The sequence below is a fragment of the Atractosteus spatula genome, chromosome 1 (assembly GCF_055471065.1).
Source record: "Atractosteus spatula isolate fAtrSpa1 chromosome 1, fAtrSpa1.hap1, whole genome shotgun sequence".
Taxonomy (NCBI): Eukaryota; Metazoa; Chordata; class Actinopteri; order Semionotiformes; family Lepisosteidae; genus Atractosteus; species Atractosteus spatula.
The window spans coordinates 32,402,086-32,427,175 of NC_142706.1; the positions used below are offsets into that span (position 1 = coordinate 32,402,086).

The window sequence follows — 25,090 nt, forward strand, 5'->3', positions numbered from 1 at the left end:
CATCACCAAGTGGGGAGATCCGCTCCTCTTTAGGGATGTGAAAGGGGTGTGCTTTACCTGGTGGATCAGGCGGCTGCTCGGAGCACCGCTCCTGTGGCATGGAGGCTGTTGGGACCTTGGCCAGGGCACGACTTCCCTGTATATCCGGGGAACAAGAAAATATTTTTATTTCTTGTCCAGAGGGAACAGAAGGAATCTCCACATAGGCTTCTGTGTTCGGTGGGCACTGTGTGAGCACAGTCTGCCTCTTGGCCCCCCTTTCCTTCTGTACAGAAGGCTTAGGAGCCTTGACCTGTTTCCACACTTTGCCTTTCTGGTGATCCACCAAAGGTTCCACTCTGAGTCGCATGCCCTTTTCTTTTTCAACCCGTTTGAGCTTGCCGTGTGACATCAAACACCTTTCAACCTCAGTGTCAATCAGTGTCTCACTGGGTAAGACATCTCCCATGGCAGCCTTGAGGTAAAAGCTTCCTGCTTTTCCTCTGTGTTTTACTGCCTGCTCTGTGACTTTAGGGGTGGAGTCAGCACTCGCTTGGGAGTGGCTGACCTCATCCAGGCAGGAACCCTTCCGCTCAATCAGATAGATTGAGGGAGTGGGAGGGAGCGGGTCTCCGCCTCCTCCAGTGGAGAGTATCAGCTCATTCACGCTTCCGGCAGCCTTGGGGAGTGGTTGTCCCTGTCCTAATAAGACTTGTTCAAGCCTGGCCAGGCGGGCGGCTACTGAATCCTTTTGTTCAGCTTTATCTAGCCCTTTCCCTCCCCCGGTGTTCTCATGGCACTTAGGACGCTGGGTGCGGTCCTGTGTGCCTGCTTTGGAACGGGGCTTAGCAAGGTCAGGAGCCTGTGCTCCTTCGAGCAGGAGGGAGTTAACCCTGCTGGCTCTGACGGCGAACACAGACGCTTTAGCCGCTTTTTGCTCAGAGCGACTTTGGACATCATACTCCCAGGCTTTCTGCACGAATCTCTTAATATCAGTCACTTTCATGGTCTGTGCATCTGTATGCATTAAGATCATCTTTCTGACTGATGGGTGGAGATTCGCAATGAATAAACCCTTGAAATGTGTGTTCTCTTCGCAACCCTCATCATTTCGCCCTGCAAAATAAGTTCATCTAAGTCTCTCGTAATATTCGCGAGGGGACTCTGCTCTCTCGTGCTTAATGTTAAGAGCGGCGGCTATCGCGGCAGTCGGGTCAATAAACGCACTGTATTCTTCGATAAGTGCATGACAAAGCTGTTCAAAGTCATTACAGACTTCTTTCATCTGCCTAGCCATCCACTCATGTACAGCTCTGCTGGTAGTTTTCCTGACCAGAAACACTTTCTCCTGTTCTGTGGCGTTTGCCAGGAACTGCAGCTTATACCTGAAGTCTTGAATATAACTCTCGATATTATTCTCTGACACTGCAGGGTCAAATCTCTCTATGTCCTTCGCTAGCTCTCTCAGAGAATGGAGGTTTATTCTCCTAGCTTCTCCGCTGACGGAGATATGACGGAGATCGTGGTCAGACTTGTCGCTGCTAGAGAGAGTGCTTAATAGCGACTCGAATTCAGACCTTTTAGCAACCATCGTTAAACTTAAAGAGTATTACTTTTAAGTACGAAATCACAGTTTTACCACAGAAAACCACAAGATCAAGTATGCAATCAACCCGGTAGATTGCAAAAGATCACAAAACAATCAAGCACTGCTTAAAGAGCAAGGGGAACTTTTTTTTTCGGCTTTCAGCACACTGTATTATCGTGTATGAAACCCGCGGCGTTTTATATTGAATTATTCCGCTTGGTTGATTCATTTCAGTCTTGCCACGCTCGTCCAGGGACGCCATAAATGTAACGTTGCCATAGCCAAAATGTAAATGTAGTGGCTCTCTGAAGGCACCAGTTCTGTAGGGTTTGGGCATTTACTGAGACAATTATTAATTGTAGCAGTAAATCACAAAGTTGATTCTTTTGATGGCTTTAGAATCCAACCATGCGACATAACTCAAACAACGCACACACACAGGTACTAATACACGAGGATACATATGCATATAAACCTAACAGATCTTATCGAGAGGGTTATCAGAATACAAAAGGTATATATTCAATCAGTTACGAAGTGTTACACATATCAAGAGGACATACGTTCAGTATATCATTCATTTAGACCGTTTCATAAATGAACTTGGTTATAACTTCTACATTAGATACTCAAAACAAGTACATAACTCTTAGGAATTAAATTGATATCAACTGGTTGGGATAACAATTGAATTCTCGAGCTGTAATGCATTGAGTTGAATACTCATCCAATCTTTGGGGATTCAGATCTCCTGCGGGCACAAAGAAACAGTTGCAGGCTGTTGCTGTCCAATCCGCGCTCTCTGGCTCGGTGCCAGGCTGTGCTGTGCGGCTTGCGACGGTGCACTGCTGATGCTCACTGACCGGCTAGTTAGTGTTGGCTTTAACTAGCAAAGTTTGTGCACAGGAGAAAAGATGACTGTGAGTCCCAGCAAGTCAGGAAGAGGACCGGTTCATTTCTGATGAAGAGCTAGTTCTGAATAGTGATTCAGCTGTCCACAGTTCCGACCTGTTCATGAGGCCTGCTGCTGGTGCTAACCTCGGGTGGATCCTCTGGTTACTCTCTGGCAACCTCCTCTCTAGACTCTTAGAACAAAGGAAAGTTCTGGCACTCGGACACACTGGCCGTTCCGTGGTTGTCCGGGCTGAGTCTCAGGATGGTCAGGAGGCGTGCTGCGAGAATGTCCTGCCCTTGGGAGCCTTCTGCTCCTGGGCTGTCCTGCCCTCGAATTCTCCTTTGAATTCCCTTTAGAAAAGTCCACAGAAGTCCACTGAATCTCTCCTGAATCTCTTCTTGAATCTTACTGAATCTCTCTGAATCTCCCAGGCTCTCTGTGTTGCCTGTTTTTACCTGGAGGAACTTCAGCTCGTTGATTGGCTGAATGTTCCATGGGCATCAGAGTCCCACGTGGGTTACTCAGCCCTACCAGTCCCTGATTGGTTGATCAAGGTGAGATATGAGTCACTTACTCCTGACACCTAGGAATGCAGTCCAGATGTCCATCTGGCACTCCCTAGACAGATAGGCGCCAATGGATGACCATTGATCATGATAGCCAGGCTTAGCTAAGTGCATCCCCCTTTGGGAGCTGTCCTAGGAAACCTTATCAAAAGACCTTAAATCAGCCTGCATGAATAGTTTCTCTGTGGCTGCACCACAGAGATGAACAGAGAAATGGGGCCTCATTTGGGAAGGCTCAGAACACTTAATTCTGGCTTATTAATAAGCCTCGCCGCTACAAGGGCCTAACTCTCTGCTAAGGCACATAGTTTTTTTTTTTATTTTATTTTGTTTAGTGTTTCATGTGATTCTAGCCAACTTGTTCCACAGCTCTGGAGCTCAGTCCCTGTCAATCTGAGAACTATAAACTATTTTTTGAGTCTTACTTCTAAAAGGGGTCCTAATCTTACCAGGGGTCCTAATCTTATTTTCATCTGTGTTTTTTTTGCTGTATCTATCTCAGCTTAAGCCAATCAACATCCCGAATGAGGCACCAGTCCACTACAAGGCACACAGACACAGGGCTCTGTACACACTCACACCAAGGTCAAACTTTTTATTTTTTTTTTAGATATGATTTGACCCACCAGCATGTCTTTGGACTGTGGAAGGAATCCAGAGCATGGGAACAGAACCCACACAAATACAGGGAGAAGATATAGACTCAATGCACACAGCACCCCATTAATTGAACCCAAGGCTAAGCTGTATGAGGCACAAATGCTAATTACTGTGAGATTGTGCTCTCCTCATATATTTCAACTTTGTTTCAACTAAATTTATATAACTAATTTTATACAAATACTATCTGGCTCATTTATATATCTGAGTCATTTAGGTCTGCCTGTACTCTTTTAATATTTGTATTTATATATTTTAGATGCTCTTATATTTTTCTGTTCACGTGAGTTGCTTCTTTAGTTGCTACTTTAATCAAGCCACTAATGTCTAGCCAGTCTGGCTGGCTAAAAACACTCACATAGTCTTATTTTGAAACATGCAGTCACACACTGAGCTCTTTCACCTACACACACGTACACACACACACATACACAGGCTGGCACACAAATTAATAAAAACACATATACACATCTATAGTGTTTTTGCGTTAAATTGGGAAACTGTAGGATCATGTGTTGTATTTCACAAACATTTTAGTTATAATTTTTATAGTTTTAGCATAAACACGGTATGCATTTTACTTTTACATGATCTATTTTAACAGCTGTGTAACTTTCAACACAGCATCACGTATTCCATTTAGTTTTTTTTTTCAACAAGCAATTTTTGTTACTTCCAATCAAGCTGATCCATTTTTTTTTACTTATCATACTTTTGAGCACACATTCTGTGTATTGTTTGCTGTACTATTCTTCCTCGCCTCACCAGGGTTATGCGGTGGAAGGCAGAAGGTTATTCTTCACATTTATACTCCAGTTTTTTAAGTGAGATATATACATGTCCCACTTCAATAGGGATAGAAAAATGAATTGGTATATTTGGGTGTGAAAAGAAGTTCAAGCAAGAAAACCATCATATTTCTTTTTGTCCAATTTATTACAGTGGTGGATAAACTGTATTAAGATATTGGTAAGGTTTTCACATAACTAAAATGGAGCTCTTTCTCATAGAGTTTTGAATAATGGAAACCAAAATCAACTGGAAAGTTACAGACCGATCTGATAGCTTGCAAAATTACTTTCCTTTATTTTATGATGTGGATAATCAAGTTGCCTTTTAATAGTTATAGAATAAATTGTTAGGCATTAACAATACCGTCAGTTGTATTGGCGAGACATATTATACTTAGAAATAAGTGTTTATAGAGATTTCTAATAATCTTTCTTTTGCCTCAACAAAGCAGCCTGGGCCTCTGTCCTAAAAGCACCAATGAAGAGGCCCATCGATAGGAGACATCTTCCAAAATACCCACAGACAAGCACATCATAATTCTGTAACGCCCTTACAATAGATGGTGCATCTGAGTGGGCTCATCTGAGTCTTTTTCTGCTAAGACTATGGGTCCAAGGTCACTGTCCACCACCCAAAGGACATCCACCAATGAGGGACCTACAGGGTAGGTATCAGAATTATACCCTATATCTTAGATTTGATAATATCCTAAACCAATCAGCAACTGTGATGTTGCAAATTAAAACTGAGAGAATATAAATGTGACTTAACTGTACAAGACTAATACATTTTATGAAGGACACAATCACATTATAGCCTCAGTGGCTAAGGATCTGCGCCTGTGTCAGGAAAGTTGCCAGTTCGAATCCCGCGGCCGACAGAGAAATCCTACTCCATTGGGCCCCTGAGCAAGCCTCTTAACCCTAACTGCTCCAGGGGTGGCATATAAATGGCTGACCCTGCGCTCTGACCCCAGGTTTCTCTCCCTGTTTGTGTGTCTTATGGAGAGCAAGTTGGGGTATGTGAAAAGACAAATTCCTAATACAAGTAATAGTATATCGCCAATAAGTGATCTTTGTAATTTTTTTTAAACTAAAGTTATTAATTCTGATCTGTGTAATCCCTGAGTAATGATCAGCTATTCGTATCACAGCAGATTGTGTAAAAAATATATTCTATTGCATTTTTGTCATTAAGCATGTTTTGGTGTTATATCAATAAATTGTGTATTGTATATTTAGAATCTGTATGTAAGACTGTACATTATTATGTTTGATTCCTAACAGTCATCAAAATACTCTCACAATCCCATTCCTAATTGTCACTGGAAGACCTTCACATCACTACAGAGCTCTCAAGAGTTCTCACAGGAGATCTCTTGGATGTATAAAGTTCAGGATTTAGTTTTTACCACTCAAAGGGTTAAATAAAAGTATGTGCAACAGTATCACATTTCTAAAAGGTTTATAATTCATTTAGATTTAAACAGAAATAATAACAACCCAAAGTCAAATTCTAGACAAAAACAACTATATATAATTATATACTATATATATTTATTATATATATAAAGACAGTCCTACTTGCATCACAGAAAAGCATGCAGTCTTTTCACAGTAACACAGTAACCAGACTTACCCCATATAGCCTTAAGAAGTCAAGAAGCAAAAATATATTTTTCTCTTAGCCTCCCAACAGTACTCAGCTAAAGTCAATTTAGCAAAATTAGCACAATATCCGAGGTACACGTAGGCTTACACAAAATAATTCTCCCTTCATAAATTGTGCCTCTCTACCCTCTCTATGCCCTCACAGTTGTCTTTTAAAGTCTTTTTCCCAAAGTAATGAAATCAACATGGCTAGTGGCAGTCGTCTCTCAGAGTAAATCAACATGACATTTCAGAGATGCTGTAAGGTGCAGGGTGGGTGTCAAAATTGAATAAAAGAAAGGCAATACTAAAAGAAATATAAGGTGCCCAGCACTAGAGCTGACATGGATGTGTGATATATGCTATCGATACTAAGACACCCGAAGAAGGCTCCACAGATAAAATGTTGTGTTTTCTTCTAAATGTGTTCTTTATTATTTCAGAAATTATACACAGCTGATTCTGCTTTATTTAGACTTAGCCTTCTCTTTATGAAATGACATTTGTGATTCTTCACCTTTTCATAGCTGTATAAACAAGCCATATTATTACATTAAGAATTAACTGTTATTAATGATTTCTTATAACATTTATGTCTCCTTAAGCAGACAATAACCTAGCAGCTTAGGTCTTGGTGTAAAGCATTTAGGAATGCAACTGTAAAGGGCCTCTCTGTTAAGTAAAATATCCCAAGTCTATAACAAAAACCTGGTCATTATATTCTGCGTCCATTTTCAAGCTCTCTAATGACAATTGGTCCAGCATGTATACCACCAAGGGAGACCATTATAATTAAGATCCTGGGTCAGAGGTCATGATCAATTACCCAAATGATAAAAAAAGGATCAATTTCAATAAGAAACCTGCATTGTGAAAAAGACACTATATCTGATGATGATGTTTCAAATTTTTTTATATGTTTTCTTTTTAAAAAAAATATATCATCTGACATATCTGGACACATCATCAGTGATGTAACCTGGGGTCACTGGGTGTTTTGGGTCTTTCAACATCAGACATGCTCCCATAGGCTATGCAGCCAAAGTTGATCAAGCCCTGGCTTGTGTCCAGGTGCCTTTGTTACTCACAGGTTACTCCTCTATATCCACAGCAATCTTGAGGCTCTTTATGTAACCTCTATGGTAGGTTTTACGGCTCTCCTCTTGTTCACCGCGTTATGCCCCAAAGAATGTACGCTCTACAGAGGGATTGGCCTGCAAATCCTCTCAGGCCCACCTCAACGGGTTTACACTGTGCTCTCTACCCATTGAAATGGCACTGTTTAACCCCAGGTCTCTTCCTTTCATTGGCCTCCTTCATCTGGTAATCCCAGGGAACTGTTAATGTACCACCTGCTTAGATGCTTCTGACAGCAATACAATATCTGGCCTAAGTGTGGTCTCTATGATGGTGTTAGGGAACTTAAATTGCCTCCATAGGTCGACCTTCAGCTTCCGATCTCTCATTGTTGCCAGGAGACCAACTGATACTTTGTTGTGGTTGCGGCTCTTGTCCAGCTTTGATGAATGCAATGACCCAATTAGGTGACTGCAAGTTGTTTACCTGACCATCAAGTTCTTAAGCAGGAAGATACATTTGCAGATTTAATACACAGTTTAAACATGAACAACAGGATTAGTTACAAAATATTTTAAATTTTTCCTGAAAATCTGGGAAAGGGTTTATTTATGGCATATACTGACTAATTTCACACTGAGACAATTTCCCAGGATTTGACACAGATATGAGCAAAACTACAGGTAAATGCATGAGTAAAGTAAGTAAGTTCAGGGTGTGGCTGGACTTAGTATCGATAGCATATATGACATATCCATGTCAGCTCTAGTGCTGGGTGCCTGATATTTTGTTTTCAAAGAAAATCAGAAATAAGAAACAAATGTGTGTCCCTGCTTAACTTGCATCACTTAAAAAGCTATAAAAGCATTTTCAGATACTCAAAAAATCAGTTTTTATGCATGAAAATCATTTTATTTTACAAAACTGAAATAAAACATTACATATGAGAAAACACATAGAACACAAGAACAGGTGTAACAGCCTGTAGTGGGGAACTAACTCACAGCTGATTACACATTAACAGATCATAAAGCATATGTGGTGAGTTTAACTCTTATGCAAAAAGAAATCTTTAAAGCAGATGGGGATACCAAAGAATGAAGTGGTAAAGCTTTATGCCTACTGTTAACGCATTGTGAGAGTTGACGCACATTCTAGATGGCTGCATCTGATAGCAGATTCTGCCCATGATTCTCTCTGCAACAGAAGAAAACGTGTTTGTAAGCCAATAGTAATTCTATCTTGATCAACAAAATGAATACATTTGGACCATTATGTCAACAGCCTGAATATCATAGCATATTCAATAATATTTCTTTCACCAATGTGAACCAAGTTCTCCTCACCCACTTCACTTGTGGGCTAACCTGAGGTAGATGCTGTGCACAGTTTTGAAGAGTGAAATCCAGCACAACACTAACATCCAGAGGAGCCTTTTTCAACACCAAAATAAGCAAAGCTTTCTCTCTTGTGCGCTGGGATAGAGTCAAGTAGCTGAGAGAATGGAATGCTGCAGTCAAAACAGCCTAGCTCTATCTTCAGCAAGAAGTTTAATCTCTACAAGAAATACCCAGTCAAATGATTATTGAGATTACACTTCTATTTTCACATTATATTCTTAAGAGTTAAATTCTTATTCCAATCACATACTTTATAAAGTTTTGTTCCAATCAAGAAAATATTTACTTGTGTCTGAGAGTACAGACATGATTAATTATATGAAACTGATATAACTTATGAAGGAGACAACAACTAATGACTTAGACAATGTATATCTAACCCTAATGCTATTAATTCTCATATTTGTAACCCCTGAGTGAATTATAATAGATTTATTATTACTTTTGTTGATTTGTTACACGCTTTAGAGTTGAAATAATACATTGTAAATTGTATATTTTGAAGAATCAGTGTGCAGAGACTGCTTAGTTTTTGTTTGGCTGATTCCTAACAGGCATCTTAAAGAGGACAAATTCAACAACAAGAACCTAATCAATGTTATATTTCCTTTTTTCGCATGAAGCCACTGTGGAACTTCCTCACTATTCTTTCAGGAAACTTCTTACCAATGCAATATATTTCCATTTGATTTGTGGCTAGCTCCATGCACATTCATGAAAAAAATAGATAAATAACCCAGCAGTACCTTATTTTCTTGTACTTAGATGAATAGCACATTCCATTCCTGCTTAGAGACAAGGCAGGGCAGGATACAAATATCTCCCTGAATCATCTTAATGTGCTATGTGGTACCAAATATGAGTTTTTGAAAGATTAACTATTAAATGTCCTGTCCCTTAGAGAAATTCTGTAAAGTTTGTGCTGCCTGTAACTGTATATAATTGTTACACATTTCAGAAAATCTACATATACTGTATACACAAAAAGAATATGATAATATATGATATATTATTTAATATATGAATATGATAATATATAATGGCAAAAGTATTCAGACCCCTATAAATGATTTTTAATTGCAAATCATATAATCACATTTTTTAACTTGAATGCTCAGACTAAACACTTTTATGGGTAAAAGGACTTAAATGTAAAAAAAAAAATCTTTAAAGAAAAAAAAAATATTGATTGGTTAAGTATTAAACCCCAGAGTCAAAACCTGGTGACAGCACATTTGTCCTCTTGGATAACACTACCAATATTGCACTCATGGATGAGGCACGTTTCCTGCCACAGATTTTCTGTTGGAATCAAGGCAGAACTTTGACAGAGCCATTGAAAGAACATTCTCTTTTTCTTGTTAAGTCACTCCAATTTAGTTTTCACTTTGAGTAACTGTCTTGCTGTAAGTTGCTTTTCTTCCAGGTTTAATGTGTTGAGAAAATCCATGCAGGGTTTTTTTTTCCCACATTTTATATGTACTTTACTCCAACCATTTTCCCTTCAATCCTGATAATCTTCCCATCACAGCTGATGAGAGCAGCCCCATAATATAATGCTGCTAAACAATATCATTGAAAGTAGGGAAGATGTTGACAGAGTGATATATTACCTGTTTTTACATATCTTCTCTCTGGCATATTTGCATTAATAGCAAAAAACATAATTTTGCATTGTGACAAATATAGGGGTTAAGAAAATAGAAAACTGAGCAGAATAATCAATAGCTAAAATAAAATTTCTGAAATATGCCAAAAATATACCTGACGAGAGGTTACCTGAGGTCTTTGTTCTATTTGATCACAGCTCTGGCAAAAGTGCAATAAATGAAGGTCAAAATAATATAAAATAATACAAACACATTTTAATAATAACACAAACAAAACAACACACAATGCAACATACATCATGCTGGTTACCATATTTACAAAAAAAGGCCTGGTTCTGATCAACCAGAAAAAGCCAAAGTGCAACCCAGTACTAAGAATTCCTATGTAGTGGTTTTGTGATTTTACTGAGCCAATTATTAATTGTGGCAGTAATCATGAGGTGGTCTGTTATCGCTTTTAGACAATCAATCGTCAGAACAACTAAACACACACACGCGGATTCAATACACAAGATACATTTATTAAACATAAATTGTGCACCAAACATATACCAGTCTGCCTGGATATAGGCGGCAGACCTTACTGTGATGGTTATCAGAATATAAGGTATATAATCTCGAAGAGATGCAAACACAAAGAGATACACAACGGAGAACATACTTCAATATACCGTTTGGCTATACCAAATCGCTACTCAGTGTTATTACCCACTGTTACACTAAATTCTGAGGTAGATAGATTACTCATGAATTAAATTGATAACAACTTGTTGAGGTGACAATTAAATTCTCGAGACGCAATGTAGAACATGGGGTTTACTTATCCACTGTGTATGGATTTTGGAATTTCCAGGACAAACACCAAACCAGCTGACAGGCTCTGTTGCAAAACTCTGTTCCAGCGGTTATCCAATAGGTGTCCGTCTAGGCGTCCTCTGGCTACCAGCCAACCAGTCGAGGTGCAGCTCGGAGTAGGACGGGTGGAGGAATCTAACTGCGGCGCGCAGGGCAGTTGTTGCTCCCAGGAGTCTACCAGTAGTCCGGCTGACTAGTAGAAAGTCTCTATGCACCGAGTGTGACCAAGGGTCCTCGCAAGTCACTCTTTTGCACAGGAAGAAAACTGGTTCGTTCCTGGTCCAGCGCTTCTTCTGAATAAGCTATTCAGGTTGTCGACGAGGGTCCAACTGTAGGCTGCCGTTGATCAAGCGGAGCATTCACGTTGGTCGTTGCAGAATTCTAAGTACGTACGGGATCCTCAGCCTCGCTCTTAAAACAAAGTCCAAGTCCCAGTGCAGACAACACTGCTTGTCACGTGATTGTCTCTGAGGGTGCGCAAAAATGGCCAAGGAGAGCACCAGCCTGAGCTTGTGCTACCCTTTTTAACCAAGACACAGATGTGTGATGATTGGTTGAGAGTTGGCGGGCATTAGAGACCCACGTGGTGTTACCACGTCCTGCCATTCCCTGATTGGGTGAGAGTTGATTCACTGACCCTTGGCATTTAGGAATGCAGTCCAGATGTCCCTCTGGCACTCCCTAGACAGATAGGCGCCAGGGATGACTATTGATCATGATAGCCAGACTTTAGATAAGTGCCTCCCCATTTGGGAGTTGCTTTTTATCCAAAAGAAAACACCTTAAATCAGCCTGCATGCATAGCTTCTCTGTGGCTGCACCACAGAGATTAAGAGAGAGATGGGGCCTCATTTAGGAAAACACAGCAACACTTAATTCTGTCTTATTATCAAACATTGCCACTACACCTATATAATGCCCAAATTGGCCCACCAGAGAGATAAACCTGCATCCTAAATAAAACTAAATATAATCGAGAGCAAAATATCTCTTCCTATAAAATTGGATGCTCCAAAGTGAATCTCTCTATTCAAAAAATGTATCACTAACCTAAAAAGTGTCTTTAGCTTGTTTAGCTTGGGAATTAATTAAAAAGAAAAATCAAAGTTTTTTAAACTAAAAGACAGCAATACCTATTAAACAATGTTCCAACACGGTAGAATATGGTCTTTAAGTTTGATTCAAACAAGTTCCTCTCCCCTGGCATGCTTCCCCTCCTCTCTCTATCTGTTGTTCTTTCTTTTTCTTGTCTCATGGTTTGTCTCCTTCTCTGCTTCTGCCTACCTTTCTTTTATCCTGTGTTTCTGGACCATTGATGACTTTTAATGATTTATCAAGAAGTTGATTAATTGAAGTAAACCAGAAGATTCCTTTTGATTAATGTCTCCCAGATCCTCTACACCTAAGTAAACACCTTGTCTTCCATCCATAGTTTCTATTGGTTGCTTTGAAGCCTGAAAAATGTAAATGTTGACTTTTATGTCCATTGTAAAAGTTTTAAAAGCATACATTACTGAAACTCTAAAACAAAGATAAACACAGAGGAGACACTGAGAGATGTATATCGCCATCTAAAATAACCAGCAAAATACACTTGTCAAGCACTATACTCAAATCCACACATACCATTAATATTAGGGTTTACGAGGAATGACGGCAGCCGGAAGCTTGGGAGAAATTAGAATCATTTATTGAGATGTGGAGATTTGGCGTAACCCGCTTGGCTGAGGGCCAACCTCCCGGCCGTTGGTCGGGGAGGATAGGACCCCCATGCGACCAATGGGGTAGCTGCAAAGGTGGAGAGGGGGTGGAGGAGGGATGCAGAAAACGAACGAGGAAGAGGAGTGGGTGACGTTTGGTATATATGGAGACCGGTTGCTTACGTCAGGATTAGTGAGAATTGCAGCAGCTGTGTCGAATGAGTTCGGCTGCTTTCATTCCTCCCGAACTTTCATTAGAAACTCCATTTCACGAGGAATGACGGCAGCCGGAAGCTTGAGAGAAATTAGAATCATTTATTGAGATGTGGAGATTTGGCGTAACCCGCTTGGCTGAGGGCCAACCTCCCGGCCGTTGGACGGGGAGGATAGGACCCCCAAAAGAACCAAGTGGGACCCCCAGTCACCAGTGCGGAAAAACAAAAACAAAACCAAATGATTATTAAACTAATTCAGCCGAGGAGAGAAAGTGCCTGCTTGAGGGTACCGGGGTTAGTTTTGATGTATGCATGATAAGCCTCGGAGGACCAATGGCCGAGTTGCTTGATGAGATACTCGGGTATGCCTTGGCGAGGGGCAGAGGACGCGGCCCCTGATCTGAAGGAGTGCCCGGAGAATTGTTCAGGGGGGTATCTGGCGGTTAGAAGGATGTCGTAGAGGCGAGAGAGGAACCAGTTGCGGGTCACAATACGGCCCTTCTCGTTTACGAACAGAGGGTCAGTAGACAAAGCTCCGGCAGAAGTGCAAAGATGTGCGTAATGGGATAGAGGCTCGTATGGGCTTATATATGAACAGAGTTTGAAATAATAGATGAGAGTGCCGGACCCGAGTTGGTCGGTTTTGCTTTTCTTGAGATAGAAGGTCAGTGTATTGGAAGATAGGATGGAGATGTCGGATAAGCAGGGTTGAGAAGAAGGATCGAAGGATGTGGAAGCAGCGGTAATTTCAGAGCATCTTAGAAAGCCGAAGAAGGCTAACAAGAATAAAGATTCAAGAGTGCGGTCGACCCAAGGTGAGTGGTAACCTGACCTGAGAACGTAGATGCAGGATTTGAGGATGTCCGAGGTAAGTGGTGCGCGTTGGTTCGGAAGTGGTTTTTCAAGCCGCTGAAAGCCTTTTAGCAGGAGACTAATTTGAGGGTGGATAAGGGAGGGACAGGTCGTGCCGAAAAGGAGTTTATGGAAGAAGTGGGTGCCGCACAGGTATACTTTGGTGGTGGATGCTCGTACCTTGAGTGAGTTTCTACAATAGCAAACGAAGGATGATACGGTGAGAATATCGAAAGAAGGGAATTTTATGTTCGCGGAGAGGTGGAAGGATTGGAAGCCCTTCTAGGCAGTCCAGTAAGAGTTGAGAGTTCGAGGGGCAATCCCTAAGAGGATAGTTTGCTGGGCCAGCTGGAAGTAGTGATGGAAAGGATGATTCAGAGGAACATGAGTTCCGAATAGGGAGGTACTGTGCATGGGTTCGGTCTTGCATCTGGTGCCGTTCCTGAATTCCTGAAATTGAAAGTGAGAGAGAGAGTCAGCTATCTCATTAAGGTGACCTGGAATGTGAGCAGCTACGAGGATGAATTGATGTGTGAGAGAAATCCATTTAAGGAAATTTCATGATAGATCGGGATGAAGACCTTCCTTTGTTGATTATATGGACTACTGCATAGTTGTCCGAATGGATAAGGACGGATTTTTGTTTCCAATTGTGGCCCCAAAGAGAAGCTGCAACGACAATTGGAAATATTTCGAACAAGGCCGATAACTGGTCGGCGAGAGGGATTGAAGAGAATTCAGGAGGTCAAGGGGCCGCGAACCATTGGCCTTTGTAATAGCCTCCAAAACCGACTGAGGGGGCTGCGTCTGTGAAAAGCTGGATATCCTCGGCGTCGGAGAGGAGGTCATCGTAGAAGAGAGATATGCCATTCCAGTTGGCCAAGAAAAGCTGCCAAAGCCTGAGCTCGGATTTGCAGTCGGCTGAAAGGCTTACGTGGTAGTAAGGAGAGGACACGGAAGAGGCGAGGTCGAGAAGATAGGAGATGAACGACCGTCCTTGAGGAATGATACGCATGGCGTAATTGAGGTGGCTGAGCAGAGAGAGGAGTTCCCTCTTTGTGCAAGATTTGGCGGAAGAATAGGTAGAGATATACGTCTGGATCCTGTCGATCTTGTCGCGAGGCAGGGAGGCAGAGAAATTGATGGAATTGAGGGTGATCCCGAGGAATTGGATTATATGAGAGGGACCGGTTGTTTTGTCTGTGGCGAGAGGTACCCCTAGTTTCCCGAAAACGGAAATAAGTGTGGAAGAGGCTCTTGCGGGTGGGGCGTGAAGAAAATCTATGGTAAGGAAATCATCGAGAAGGTGGACGAGAAAAGGAAGCCTATAGTTATTCAAGAGGATCCAGCAGAGAGCTTCGGCTAAGGTATCGAAAATTTTTGGGCTACTCCTTCATCTGAAAGTAAGGCGGACTGCGAAGAAGAACTTGTTCCGCCAATGAACTCCAAAGAGGTGCCAGAAGTCTGGGTCGAGAGGCATAACTTTAAAGGCACTAGAGATGTCGGCCTTAGCGAGCCAGGCGCCCGGACCTGCGATTTTGATGAGAGAAATGGCATGGTCGATTGTGGCATAGTGGAGGGAGAAGTCTGAACTGGGAATAAGGTTATTGAGACTTGGCACGCGGGAGTTATGGGGGGCTGACAAGTCGATTATAAGGCGTTTTTTACCGGAATACTTACGGACCGCTATACCAATGGGATTGATGCGGTATACAGGGAATGGGGGAGAGTCAAGTGGGCTGATCATGAAACCGTTCTCGACTTCAGATGCTAACAAGGAATTAACGGACTGGGGATCGGCGGTGGCAGATTGCAAATTTTTGCAAAAGACAGGGGAAGAAGAAAGTGTGCACGGGCCTGGTGAGAATCTGAAGGAAAGGCCGTTGAGTAAGATGTGGGTGGAAGAGGGGTAGGGGTGATGGAGCAGTTCGGAAGCAAGAGCGGGGATATCGATTGGGGTAGACAGAAAAGCCAGTAGTCATTTGGGAACGCTGAAGGTGGAGCAAGCATGGAAAGGCTGGCAGGGGCAGGCAGAGCGAGCATGAGCTTCGCCGCAGAAGCTGCAAATGTGAAGGAAGCGACAAAGGGAAGAGGTGCATGTCGAGGAATTGAAGTTGTTGCAAATTTGTTGACCTCTGATCATCACGATGGGGCGACCGCGAACGTCTCTGGACCGGGAAGGTTTGAAGAAGACCTGGTGGGAGAATTGATGCTGAGGGGGAGAAGGGGCAGAGTCGGGGTTGAGCTTGCGGACTGTATTTGGGCAAAGATTTGATGAATGTGTCCAGGAGGAACAGAAATCGCAGGAAAGAGCTCTGATGCCGGTGAAAGTGTGGCAGTAAAGCTCAATGTCGAGAACTCCCCAGTAGGTGCGCTGGTTCCATTGGAGTAGGCGAGCAGCGGCCTTGGCCGAGAACTGCTTGTGATAATCGTAGAACAGGGAGTCCTCGAAACGGACAGATAGATCGAGGATGATGTGCATGTAATCGTCGAGTTCCTGGCGACGTTCAGGAAAGGCGGAGCACATGATGTCACGAAAAATGCTGAAAGCCAAGCAGAAGTCGGAAATTCGAAGGACTGAAGCAGATTGAGGCTCAGAAGATTTGAGAGTAACGGAAATCGAGCCACAGTCGACTGTTCTGGAATTGGAGTTGTAAGTGGAGGAAGAGAGAAGGTGAGCTAGATTGACGTCCGCACCTCGTAGAATTTGCTGCCGGAGTGAAAAGGGGATGGGAGGAGGACTAAACTTTAGTGCGTTAGGAGGAGCTGGGAGAGGAACGGCTGTTCAGAGAGAAAAGTCCTTAGTAAAGGGGAGATTGGAATCCAGGGCCGAAGGCATGGGATGACTGATGCCGTGTTGGACACCGGGGATGGGAGAAGATGAGGAGGGAAGAAGAGCGGAAAGCAGATTGTGATAGGAGGGGTTAGATGGATCTGGGGCCTGAAGCTCATTGGCTTGGGATATGGAAGCCGAAGACTGTTGAGGAGGAATTGAAGCAGGGGTGAAGGCTGCGTGAAGGACTGAGGAGGCTGCCAAGTCGTCTTGGAAGCCAGGGGGTGGGGGAGGGTAAGAGCTGCCTGCTGGCTGAGCTAGGGGTCGTTTACTGGATGGCCTCTGGGCCGTGGAGACAGCAGCAGGGGCCAAAAGAAAAGAAACCGGGGCCGAAGGCACCAAGCCGGCGGAGTTTGAGCCGTGTTGGACGCCGGAGGTAGAGACTGAGGAGAGTGCAGAAATTAGATTAAGAAGGGAAGAGGGTTGGGGAGGGGCGTGAGCCTGGGGCCTTAGACTCGGCAGCAAGCAGTTTAGGGAAGGAGGCTGGGTGGAAGAGGCTAGGTGCAGTTGTTCAACAGAGGAATGGATTGGTTGGGGAAGAGACACAGACACGGATATATCAGGACAAGACAAGACAGAAGACGCGACAGGCAGAGGCGCGGACGGCCTCGGGGTCCTCTCGTTGGGATGAGTGGTGGCGGCGCGGGTGATGTCATCGGAGGGCGCTGGGGGAAGCTGTGTAGCTGATGTTTCCTTTGTGTAGACTGCGGTTAAGTACAGGGAAAACAGAGCTTTTTTGGAAGCATTTCTTTTAAAACGGACGCCATGTTTTCGAAGTATCCTCTGGAGGCTTGCTACGGTCCAGTTGGAAATCGCGAGAGATGATCCAGGAGAAGGGGGAGCCGATGTGCGTGAAGCGCGGCGGCTGGGACATCCTCGAGAGAAGCCGGGGTTATTTGGAGACTTTGCCGTGGAGGGACAGGAAGGTTGGGTTTGTGATGAGAGAGGGACTACGACGGCAGAACGCAGTCTTCGGCGAGGAGTTGGATCTTGTGAGGACTGGCTGGGAGATGAGCAGCGCTGATGTGGCACGGCGGGTGAAGGAGGCGATGAGACGGAGGTGAGGGGAGCGGGGGGGGGAAGACTGGACGAGAGGGGTAGGAGAGTCTCCTGTGCTGCAGAAAAGGTCTTCATCGGAGCAGCGAATTTGCAGATCCATGAGAAGGGAGCACGGATTTGAGCTAGGCGAAAGCGAACCATGCAGAAAACAAACGAGGAAGAGGAGAGGGTGACGTTTGGTATATATGGAGACCGGTTGCTTTTGTCAGGATTAGTGAGAATTGCAGCAGCTGTGTCGAATGAGCTCGGCTGCTTTCATTCCTCCTGAACTTTCATTAGAAACTCCATTAATATGTGTTGTAATGGAGCATCACAATTTACAATTGCTTCTGTATCACATTCCACTTGAGTTCCCAAGTTCCTCCCTTAGTACTCTGAGCTCTGCAATTGGAACTGAATGATTTCCTTTGTTGACACATCAATTAACTTATTGAATTAAATAAATCTATGGAAAAGCAAATGTATTTAATTCATTGACATGATTATTTGAATTATGTTCAAAAGAACTAATTGTTCACTAACTGCACAGGGAATTGTAGTCTTTTTTCACATACAGATGCAGCCATTCAAAATGCGTGAGGTATTTCGCGGCATACCCCGGTGGGCGTGTCACAGTATCACGCGGTATGACGCAGTTAACGTGGTGTCACGTGGTTAACTATCCGGCGTCGCCTTGTAAAACCGCCAGGGGGAGCTTAACCTCTCATGTACAGCATTTGAGCCTTTAATTTTGAACTGTGTATTACAGCATGTTAATCATCAGTCATTAAAATGTTGGTATATTTTATGAAAGCAAGATTGCTCAGTTGGACAAAAGTACACAGCCTACCTTTATCATAAATATTTATGCATCAAAGCCTTTACTGAAGATATTACTAATAGTATTAATAATGGATGACTTTAGACAAGCTGTATACTCAAAGTATAATTTCTTTAGCACATTTGTACAAGCACTTGGAATCTGTCCAAGCCATACTTTGTCAGGCATTTTGTTTTACTTCAACGGGCATAAAAACTTCCTTGCTTTTAACAGGGCGTTTCATAATTTCTAACTACGAAAATGATTTAAAATGCGACACTTATCATTCAACTAGAGCTTAAAATATCACAAGGATCCTCAAGAGCACAGCAAAGAGTGTATTAAAAGACACTTGTATTTATCAACGCTTTCTTTTCCGTATACCAGATTTTATGGAACCACTTCAGAGGGGTGTCAGCCAGTCAGATTCCAGGATTCGGCACTTTAAAGGAAAAATACACACCGGTATTCCATTTCTCCCTAACGATTTTAAGCATCGAAGTATTTAACTAGCATGTGAAATAGCGTGTGAAAAAGTGGTAGTTTTAAGCTTTTCTGCTAATATAATATGGAATCGATATTGATTTAAATCGTGTTCTGATTTAAATCGCAAACGCGTGTTTAATTATATGTGTTTTTTAATCATAATCAGGCTAATGCAACATAAATTGATACAGTATCTTTGTCTTCTAAGCATCTTAATAAACTTTCAGCATAGCTTTCTACCCGTCAAGATTTATATTTCTTGGGATTTTGGGATCAAACGTGGAAGGATTAGATTATAATCGTTTTTATTTGTCAAATACGTGATTGTATTTCTGAATGTTATGTGACACCTACAGTAGTTCACTGCTTTAAATACATCGAATTAAGAAAGTTATGTGTAGCACTTTAGATCTTTTTTCTGAACCAGGGAAAATCTGATCATGTTTCTCTATAACAATAATAAAAAAAACTTTATTTTACATATCGCCTTTAAAAGTGGCATCTCAAAGCAATACAGTAGATCGAAAAACAGTTAAAAGGGACCAGATTAAATACCAGACAATCGCAAACGCATTTTCAATAAAATTATTTTATTCATTCAGCAGTTTGTGAGAGGAACATCCAGCAGGGAGAGACACACACACCGGTTTTCATTGACAAAATTGTTTTTTTTCAATTCCTTTTGTCTAACAGGAATGTTTTGTTTGTGGACAAACTGTTAGACAAGAGGAAAAGACCGCCTCCTCCTACGAAGCATTAATCGCGTATCTAAGGAAAATTGCAGTATACCTTTGTTCATGCACATCATTATACAGTACAGTATCTCAATTTGTATTTCGATAAAAAAAATCGTTTGCCCAGCCACTACTGTTGTTATTGTTTTTATCCTGTAAAGCGTTTTCTTTTTCTGCGTTTTCCATTTCCTTTTTCTGATCACTCGCTTTCTGGATACACATCTCACCTGTCCTGTTCTTTGTTTTCCTGGTTTGCTGATTATGCCTGCTGCGGTCCACTCCTACCCTCACACCTAAAGAATACTATTTTAAATTTCTTGGCGCAGTTCATTAACCCTTGTATGTGCTGTCCGCGCCCAAAATGCAATTAAAAAAAAGTAAAAAACCGCGCTCAAAATGCAATTTAGAGCTTAATAAGATACACTCCACAGGCAAAATTAAAGACAAAATTAAAGACGATTAAAATCTGTAATCTTTCCACTTGTACTGTGAGTCATCGGACAGTTTCTGCTTTGTGTAAGGATGGTGAGAAAGCTGTGTTCAATGTATTTAAGGGACTCAGAAGTAAAAGAAGATGCTTCATATTGCGTGACTAATTTTAAAAACCAAGTTATAAATGCAGACGCTCCCTCGGTGCCGCGCCGGGTGTAAATATCAAAGTATACATTCCCAACAAGAATTGTACCCATCTGTCAAACAAATAAAACACCTTGAATTGAATTGAGGGAGAGATGGGGGTAGTGGGACAGAGATACTGTAGACAGACTCAAGGCAAATAAGATACTTATGGGTACGCAGGCATTCACGACAGCAACATACGAAACGTTTGCACGTACTGTATAGTTAAGTTATTACTTGGTTTTCAAAGTGCAACGAAATACAATATTGTTGTTGCTGCTGTTCTGGTTGTTTTTATCCCGTAAAGCGTTTTGAGAAGCCACCTTTAAAGGCGATATATACTGTAAAACCACTGATTCTTATGGAATGTGCTCCGCAGGAGATTCAAATTTTTATTTATTTATTTTTTAATCGCGTATCTTAGGAAATCTCAGTATAACTTTGTTCATGAACAGTGGCATGTTACATTATCATTCGTTTTTTTAACAAGGCTCGCCAGCTAATGTGAATCGAAACCTGTCTTGCTAGCTTTTAAAGTCGTGCATGTGTAAACTGTACTAGAGGGCATGCAAGTTACTCTGCCCCTTTCAGCGGCAGGGAGTCCCTCTGCTGCAACACACAGCAGACAGAACGGGAGACTATTGCCTTTCATATCTGACACCAGTGAAGTAAAAGGGGTGTCTAAAGGGGTGATTTTAGACCACATTTTAGTTACTTTATTTTGTTTACTTTTAACATTTCTGTAATTTACAGTAGATGTCACAATAGAAGCCCGAAGCCTATTATACTCAGTCTAGCCTTGGATCCTCTGAGTCCCTTGACTCAGTTATTGCATATTAATTTCTTGAGATACGCGATTCCATATTATATTCCCTTTTAATCAAATTCTAAAAGTATGCTTGTTGACTCCGGTATCGCGTTACTTAAAGACTTCGATGCTTAAAATGTTTAGGGAGAAATGGAATACTGGTGTGTATGTTTTCTTTAAAGTACCGAGACCAGCCATATACTGAACGTTTAAGTTCCAAAATTAATATCGTTTATGGACTTCACACGCGTTGCAGTATGCTCCTATTCTTTTTATGCTCAGGCACTAAAATCTCCCTTCTGCTTTGTGTAAGGATGGTATCAAGAGCAATCTTAAGTGGTGAGAAAGCTGTGTTCAATGTATTTAAGGGACTCAAAAGTAAAAGAAGATGCTTCATATTGCTTGACTAATTTTAAAAACCAAGTTATAAATGCAGACGCTCCCTCGGTGCCGCGCCGGGTGTAAATATCAAAGTATACATTCCCAACAAGAATTGTACCCATCTGTCATGCAAATAAAACACCTTGAATTGAATTGAGGGAGAGATGGGGGTAGTGGGACAGAGATACTGTAGACAGACTCAAGGCAAATAAGATACTTATGGGTACGCAGACATTCACGACAGCAACATACGAAACGTTTGCACGTACTGTATAGTTAAGTTATTACTTGGTTTTCAAAGTGCAACGAAATACAATATTGTTGTTGCTGCTGTTCTGGTTGTTTTTATCCCGTAAAGCGTTTTGAGAAGCCACCTTTAAAGGCGATATATACTGTAAAACCACTGATTCTTATGGAATGTGTTCCGCGGGAGATTCAAATTTTTATTTATTTATTTTTTAATCGCGTATCTTAGGAAATCTCAGTATAACTTTGTTCATGAACAGTGGCATGTTACATTATCATTCGTTTTTTTAACAAGGCTCGCCAGCTAATGTGAATCGAAACCTGTCTTGCTAGCTTTTAAAGTCGTGCATGTGTAAACTGTACTAGAGGGCATGCAAGTTACTCTGCCCCTTTCAGCGGCAGGGAGTCCCTCTGCTGCAACACACAGCAGACAGAACGGGAGACTATTGCCTTTCATATCTGACACCAGTGAAGTAAAAGGGGTGTCTAAAGGGGTGATTTTAGACCACATTTTAGTTACTTTATTTTGTTTACTTTTAACATTTCTGTAATTTACAGTAGATGTCACAATAGAAGCCCGAAGCCTATTATACTCAGTCTAGCCTTGGATCCTCTGAGTCCCTTGACTCAGTTATTGCATATTAATTTCTTGAGATACGCGATTCCATATTATATTCCCTTTTAATCAAATTCTAAAAGTATGCTTGTTGACTCCGGTATCGCGTTACTTAAAGACTTCGATGCTTAAAATGTTTAGGGAGAAATGGAATACTGGTGTGTATGTTTTCTTTAAAGTACCGAGACCAGCCATATACTGAACGTTTAAGTTCCAAAATTAATATCGTTTATGGACTTCACACGCGTTGCAGTATGCTCCTATTCTTTTTATGCTCAGGCACTAAAATCTCCCTTCTGCTTTGTGTAAGGATGGTATCAAGAGCAATCTTAAGTGGTGAGAAAGCTGTGTTCAATGTATTTAAGGGACTCAAAAGTAAAAGAAGATGCTTCATATTGCTTGACTAATTTTAAAAACCAAGTTATAAATGCAGACGCTCCCTCGGTGCGCTGCTCTGGTGCGCCGGCTGTTACACAGTGCCTGTCTGCCGTAAGCGTTACAATATACATACCCAACACTGCTTGTACCCATCTGTCATGCAAATAAAACACCTTGAATTGAATTGAATTGAGGGGAGAGGGGGGGAATACTAAAGCCAATACTGGCTCAATACCCTCAATGGGCTTTGACGTGCTAATGCGTTGGTTTAACAGTCCGGGTGTGGCAGGCTTCCAATGTCAACTCGACTCGATTGGAAGACAATGAACGTATTTTAGCCCTAAATGAATTAATAGCAAACATGGTTTACATAAAATACATTTTTCCAAGAAAGTTTATAATAATACGATCTATAGTTGAAATCTGAGCCTACTTTAAAAATAAAGGAAAAGCATTTTCAGAGAGTAATCATGCTGTGTTTATGTAGAAAAAGCGATTAGGTTTACGAGCAATCTAATTACCTATTCGCTTAAAACGCTATTAAAAATTTACTCTGTTGCACACACACACACAATAGAAGCAGGCACCGCTGTCAGAAGGGAAGATATGTTCAAAATATCGCAAATATCGATCATGTTGCGATATTTTGAAATATAAAAGTCAATTGATTGTCCATAATATCGCTATTCTATTTTTTCGAAGAAATGTTTGTTAAAAGAAAAGACCAGCACCAGCTGGATTCGAAAACACAACCTGTCAGCTGGTAGTCACGTCTACAAGACAGCTCACATGAACAGGCAGGCGAAACAGCCCTACACAGCCCTGTCGCAGCACACGAATACCATTATTAAATTCTTTAGATACGCGATTCCATATTATATTCCCTTTTAATCAAATTCTAAAAGTATGCTTGTTGACTCCGGTATCGCGTTAGTTAAAGACTTCGAAGCTTAAAATGTTTAGGGAGAAATGGAATACTGGTGTGTATTTTTTTCTTTAAAGTACCAAGACCAGCTATACACTGTATGTTTATGTTCCAAAATTAATATCGTTTATGGCCTTCACACGCGTTACAGTATGCTCCTATTCTTTTTATGCTCAGCTACTAAGATTTCCCTTCAGTGGTAAAATTCAATACCTACAACGGGCACAGCAAAGACGTTTACTGTCTTTCTACGACAGACCAACGGACCACGAGTGCCCCTGTCGGTCAACCAATCACGTACTGCGGTGCCCCGCGTCATCTTGCGTCATACTGAGCGACGTCACCTGCGGTACGTGTCTGTAACGCGCACTTTGAATGGCTGCATCTGTATTCAATTCACATGACTAACATTTTAAAACTACAGTACATGCTGTGAAGGAAATACAGTACTTCCCGTTCCATTTTAAATAGACTGTACAAAGTTAGAATAAAAAAGAGTTGGACCACCATTAGTCACAAAAACTGATTTTACTGCAAAAATGTGCTGTAGGAAGTAGTTCTTGTGCCATTTTCATTCCAGAAATATAACTGTTATGATATGATCTCAGAGGTTTAAGACCGTGGCGAATGGGCTCACAGAATAGCCTTGTAAGTCTTTGGTAAAGCTTGGTGGAAAGTAGGTTTTATTGAGATAAAGTAATAATGCAGGCTGATTGAAAATAGAGCTGTATGAATAACACAAGCCAATTATTTTGCGAGCCAATAAAATATATAAACATGGAAAAGTACCTGGAAAGTAGATTATAGTGTCACTATAGATTTACTGAGCACTAAAGAGTGAGACCTGTTTTACCATACATTAGTCTCTGTATGAAAAATAAAGTACAAAATATGCTTTGCTTGGTGAGGGAGACAACAATTTAGATTTGGCCTTAAGGCTATTGTACAATCTAAGTGATAAGAGGAAACTGAAATAAACATGCCAAGACTTGTTTTTTTCATTTTCAGTAACAAAAATAACATCATATAATTGATCAACCTTTTGGTGATTTTAATTGTGATTTCTTTTCACAATTTTAATTTAAATATCTATTGCCTAACTGCATTTTAGAAATCTTAGCTTTTTTATGCACAACTACACACAAGGAACAATACAGTGTTGCAGTGGCATACAGTACACGGGTTCATATTGAGAAAATTACTGTTCATCAGATACTGAGAGTCAAAAAGGCTAGCTGAGTATGTGCTATTTCATTTCAACAACTACCTACTGAACTGGCTGGGAAGTGCTAGCAGTACCATATGATGAAAATTCTCAGTTAATAGTATAATTTTGTAACCACGTTGACAAAAGTTAGGATTTTTGGTT

General features: G+C 41.5%; 1 pseudogene; it reads right to left on the reverse strand.

Moving 5' to 3' along the window:
- Positions 1–14,212: 14,212 nt before the first annotated feature.
- Positions 14,213–17,545, reverse strand: LOC148840801 (uncharacterized; annotated as a pseudogene).
- Positions 17,546–25,090: the final 7,545 nt, after the last annotated feature.